Here is a 5,932-nt window from a genome sequence, read left to right as displayed (position 1 = left end):
GTAGAGTGTTCGCCTAGCACATTCAAGGCCCTAGGTTGATCCTCAGCACCACATAAAACAATAAATAAATTAAATAAAGATATTTTTTTTAAAAAGGGTTGGGGATGTAGCTCGGTAATAGAGCACTCCTGGGTTCAATTCCTAGCACCAAAAGAAAAAAGAAAAGTGTCAGATTCAATGTCTTTATCTGCTGGGGACAGAAAATTTCAAACTGGTTTAAAATGTAAAGGCATTTATTGATTCATGAATATCCAAGTTCAGAAAGAAGGCATGCTTCAGCCTCAGCTTACCCCAGGGACTCTGGCTCTGCTTCCCTGCAGTTCCTTCGTGGTGGCAAAATAGTTTAAATAACTGTAGAATTGCTGGCTTCACATCTGCATAGTGGATCGGCCAGGAAGGGAAAGACATTATCTTTTCTAGTGGTTTCTCTGTGTGTGAGTGTGTGTGTGTGTGTGTGTGTGTGTGTGTTAGTGGAGATTGAACCCAGGTATACTCTGCTACTGAGCTTTTTATTTTGAGACTAAGTTGCCCAGGCTGGCCTTAAACTTGGGATCCTCCTGCCTCGGCCTCCCAAGTAGCTGAGATTCTCTTTTAAAATTTAAAATTTATCTTTTATTATTTAAAACGTACCACTGAGCTACAGTCTCAGTTACTTTTTATAAAGCCAATACTTGTGTAACCACCAAGAAACGGAAAAATACCAACACCTCAGAAGCCTCCTGTGCATGTGACTCTTAGGAGGGAGAAAATGTCTCAATCATAAGTCCAAGGCTAACTTCCCCCAGAGTTTCATCCATCTGAATCCTGTCCCAAGTTCAGCTGGAACCAGTTATGACCTGAGGAAAGTCCCAAGCTGAAGAGTCAATTACTATTCAGAGGGATAGGACATTGATTCATTGTCCTTGGAGCAGGGGGTGGGATCACTTTCCCAGAGACACAGGCTGCAGAGGAGGTTGAGAAACTTCAGAGCTCTATTAGGGGAGGGTGTGGGAAGAAGGAAAGCCATGCAGCAACCAGCAATGCTCACTTCAGGGAGACAGCATGTATTACTTTAAGACTGTGCACTGCACACTGGGGTTATTGGTTAACAGACGTGAACAAAGTCAATGATGATACAATACCCTATGCAGTCATCTGTGGGCCCAGTGGTTCTCAGTGAAGGAGGGAATAGTCAGGAGCTCTTGGGCAACTCCTAAGATGTGTGCAGTGCTTTCCCCCACCCAGCCAATAGATTCCAGGATATTCAAAGTACACAGACTGGACTGAGGCTGGAGAACCCCAAGTTCAAGGCCAACTTCAGCAACTTAGCAAGACCCTGTCTCAAAATAAAAAACAAAAAAGTCTGGGGATGTGGTTTAGGGGTTAAGTGCCCTGGGCTAAATCTCCAGTACCCTCCCCCTCCCCCAAAAATAGATCCTACTACCTCTCAAAATACTCTCCTTTTTCCACAAAGGATTGATTTCCATCCCTGTTCTGTTGATCTGGACACAGTGTTGCTTGCAGCTGATCCATACTAGTTACTGTTTTAGTGTTTTTTAAATCTAACAACATTATTTCTTGATATTTCTATGCATTTCATGTCATTTAAAATTTTTAAACACATACCAATGACAACTAGAAAATGCTGAAAAGGAGAAATAATCACCAGTGCTATCAGTACCCCAAAAGAACAGTTTGCACCTGCACTTACTGTGTTCTGGTCCTTTGGTCTGTCCATTTCATTTTTGCATACTGGCAGTCATCATTTCTGAATTTCGTGTAACATCATTTCTGCTGAATATTACGTTGTTATCCAGAAATCCATGGGGACAACATTTTTCCCATCTTGTTCACTATCATCGTCCTCAGCACAGATAACAAAGTTTGTTTAGTAAGTATTGACTGAATAGAAGTTGTTATATGTTCTAATTAACATATATACCCATACACATAATATTATTTTTAGTGGATGTGTATTAACTCACTTCACTTTTCTCTAATTATTGGATATTTCAGTTTCCAGTTATTTATATATCTATTTATTTTTTGGTACTGGGGATTGAACTCAGGTGAACCCTGATCACTGATCCACATCCCCAGTCCTATTTTGTATTTTATTTAAAGACAGGATCTCATTGAGTTGCTTAGCACCTCACTGCTGCTGAGGCTGGCTTTATACTTGCGATCCTCCTGTCTCAGCCTCCCAAGCTGCTGGGTTTATAGGAGTGTGCCACCTCATCCAGCTCGTTTATTTTTATCAATAATGTGTCTGTGAAAAGTTTTGTGCATACAGTTTTCTCTGCATTTAGACTATTGTCTTAAGATAGGTGCCCCATGTGTAAGGTCAGGCAAGGCGGCAACCAAAAGGAGGCAGATTTTAAAAGGCCACTGAAGGAGGCTTAATTGAGATTCCACTCCCTGTGGGAACTCTATCAGACCGTCAGAGTGGATAGAAATAGGGTCTGAGGAGAAACCACGTGGGGGCTTGACCGGACTGGAATTTTATGGGTCTTAGAGCAGGAAGGGAAGGGCTTGGGACAGGAAAAGGGGTTTTTAGAGTCCCTTGTCCCACTGGAGTTGGTCGGGGGAACTGGCTGAGATCCAGGATTGGCCAGGAGACCCTGCTGATTGACAGGCGGTTCCGTCTTTGATGCCTGATTGATGTTTCTTTCGCACCTGTGGGCTGCTTGGTGCTTTGTTTTTAAATCACCGCCATGGATCGACCTGACATCATGGTAAATTTATGAGGTCAAAGATGATTTAGGTAGCTGTACTTTTTTTTTTTTTGTACCGAGGATTTAAACCAGGGGTACTTAACCACTGAGTCACATCCCCAGCACTTTTTATTTTTTATTTTGAGACAGGGTCTCGCTCAGTTGCTTAGGGCCTTCCCATGTTGCTGAGGCTGGCCTTGAATTTACAATCCTCCTGTCTCAGACTCCTAAATCGCTGTACATCACTGGGCCCTACTAGGTAGTTTTACTCTTATGGGGAAAAAAAAATTTTTTTTTCAAAGCTGGGGATGGAAACTGGAGCCTCATGCATCCAGAGTGCAATCTACTGCTGAGCCACATCCCCAGCCCTGAATGGTTTTAAAAATGGCTGGAGTAGTTTATAAAGGAAATAACAATGTTCCATTTTCCCCACAGCTGCATTTCCCCTGGGTCTTTTGTTTTTAAATTGTTGCTGTAGGTATTAAAGGGAGAATTTTGTAATCAAGAGCATGTTTATGTAGCCTCAGTTCTGTGTCACAGGTATATGATGTCAAATAAGTAGTCATTAAAATATGAGCCCATTATTTTAGTCATGTTCCTAATATCCCCACATTACCCAATACATAATAACTGTGGGTGTAATTCAATTGTATCTCAAACTTTAATTTTTTAATTGGTCCATAAATGAAAATACCATTTGTAATTATTATAAAACAATTATGTTATTGTTTATAACTTTTTGAGCATCAAAAAGAACAAGCTAATTTTTACATTAGATACTATCAGTAATAATATCCTGGTTTTCTGCAAAGGCATCATCCAATAACTACATTTCCTTCTATATATTTGTATCCATATTCTTTCCTAGTGGCAATGCATAGGCAATCCCAGCTCCAGAGAAACTGTGTGCTTCTATCTGAGTTTAAAATTAATATTCATTAGAGGCTTAACTAAAACTACAGTAATCTTTGGACTGTTAACAAATAACCATCCCAAAGTATTTCTTTATGAGCTGCTTACCAAAGTCCAGATAACTAACACCACAGAACACAGTAAAGCAGGCAGCATGTCACTTTTTTGAACTGATATTTCATTTCTTCCTCCCACCCCCCTTTGTACTAGAAATTGAATTTAGAGACACTTAACCACTGAGCCACATCCCCAGACCTTTTTATTTTTTATTTTGAGACAGGTTCTGGCTAAATTGCTGAGGCTGTCTTTGAAGTTGTAATCCTCCTGCCTCAGTCTCTGGAGCCACAGGGTTTAGAGGTGTGTGCCACTGTGCCTGGCTTGAACTGATATTTCAGAGAAGTTTGTCAAGCCTTTGACCATAGAAATGATAAACCTAGAGGTAGCCCCTGGCTCTGAACTATTGCACAGAGAGTTAAATTGAATGACTAACACATTCTAACAAAGTATAGTGGGGTACAAAGTGTGTTGAAGGGGATCAAACTCATCTTTAATCCAATGGTTGCTGAGCATGGAAAAGGGACCATCATTGACTATTCCTTTCATCTTTCTTCTCAACACTATGACTGGTAGCTACAGCAGGGAGGTTTACCTGCTCTGTTTTTTTCTGAGGCTCAGAGAAAGTGGAACTGCAGCCAGCTGAGGTTCCATAGAGAAGAGAGCAAGGATTTCCCCAGATCCTAGAGCAGCTCTGCCCTCAAGCCACACAGGTGTGGCTATGGATGAAGCTCAGAAAGAATCTTGGCTGACCTTTTTTGTTGTTGTTGTGCTGGGAATCAAATCCAGGGCCTCAAGGAAATCAGGCAAAAGCTCTACCACTCTACAATTGAGCCACATCCCCAGCCCATTGGCTGATCTATTTCTTTGCTTTTTCTTTTTGGTACTGAGGATTTAACCCAGGGGTGCTTTACCACTGAGTCACATTCCCAGTCCTTTTCATTTTTTATTTTGAGACAGGGTCTCACCAAGTTGCTTAGGACCTTGCTAAATTGCTGAGACTGATCTCGAATTTGCAATCTTCCTGCCTCAGCCTCCCAAATTGCTGGGATTACAAGCATACACCACCACACCTGGTTGGATGGCCTATTTCTGAAAGACACAGCTGAACTAATTCAATCTTTAGGACCAGATCCCCATTGAAACCTCCTCCATTCCATTAGGATGGCTGCAGATGTCAGCCAGATAAGCCATGGGCCAATCTTCTAGTTCACCTCATACAGTTATTTTACTTCAGCCTCCCCACACTCCCCAGGCTAGGAATGAACCCAGGGCGTGGTGCATGCTAGGCAAGCACTCTACCACTGAGCTACCTCCAGCCTTACTTTGGCTTTTAATTACATTTAAAACAGTATTGAGTGGAGATACGGGATGGGGTTTGGGGTGCCCCTGGGCCCTGGTGGGATCCCTGGCTTGGAGCTTAGCTGAGGTTTAGCCTCAACTCTACAGTGGGCCACGCAGTGCTGGCCATCAATGGCATAGACGTGAACGGCAAGTTCATGGGCGACGGGAAAGAGGTGCTGGAGTATCTGGGTGATCCTGCTAATTACCCGGTGTCCATTCGGTTCGGTCGGCCCCTCCTCACCTCCAATGAGAAGCTTATGCTGGCCTCCATGTTCCACTCGCTTTTTGCCATTGGCTCCCAGCTGTCTCCCGAACAGGGAAGCTCAGGCATTGAGATGCTGGAGACAGACACTTTCAAACTGCACTGCTTCCAGACACTAACAGGGATCAAGTTTGTGGTGCTGGCAGATCCTAGGCAAGCTGGAATAGATTCTCTTCTTTGAAAAATTTATGAAATTTACTCAGATTTTGCACTCAAGAATCCATTGTACTCCCTGGAAATGCCCATCAGGTGTGAGCTGTTTGACCAGAACCTGAAGCTAGCTTTGGAAGTGGCAAAGAAAGCTGGGACTTTTGGACCTGGGTCATAAATTAAATCTACAGTGGACTCCCAAATTCTGAGAGATGGTGCAGCATGGGTTCTATTGTTTCCACTCCATTGGAGATCCCAGCAGCCTTGTTAGTGTACTTGAAAATGGAAGGATACTGATATCTTGTCCTGATCCCTGAGCTTTAATGGGATGCTTTCTTCCTTTCTGTAGATGTCATGGTCCTACTTCCCAACTCTGTACAGATTTATTTATGGAGGAGGTAGGCCCATGAATGCTATAATAAAATATTCCTTTGATCCAAAAAAAAAAAAAAAAAAAACAGTATTGAGAAAGTTTGTCTTCACCACTGTCCCCTTACCCTCTTAAATCACCTCTCAC

The 5,932-nt window shown here is 42.5% G+C and overlaps 1 pseudogene; it reads left to right on the top strand.

Annotated features, from left to right (window-relative positions):
• Positions 1 to 2,693: 2,693 nt before the first annotated feature.
• LOC114096583 (trafficking protein particle complex subunit 4 pseudogene) lies at positions 2,694 to 5,618 on the top strand (annotated as a pseudogene).
• The last annotated feature ends 314 nt before the right edge of the window (positions 5,619 to 5,932 follow it).

This window comes from Marmota flaviventris, chromosome 13 (assembly GCF_047511675.1).
Source record: "Marmota flaviventris isolate mMarFla1 chromosome 13, mMarFla1.hap1, whole genome shotgun sequence".
Lineage (NCBI taxonomy): Eukaryota > Metazoa > Chordata > Mammalia > Rodentia > Sciuridae > Marmota > Marmota flaviventris.
Note: the sequence above shows the minus strand (reverse complement) of the source record. Positions and strands in the feature narration are given on the sequence as shown.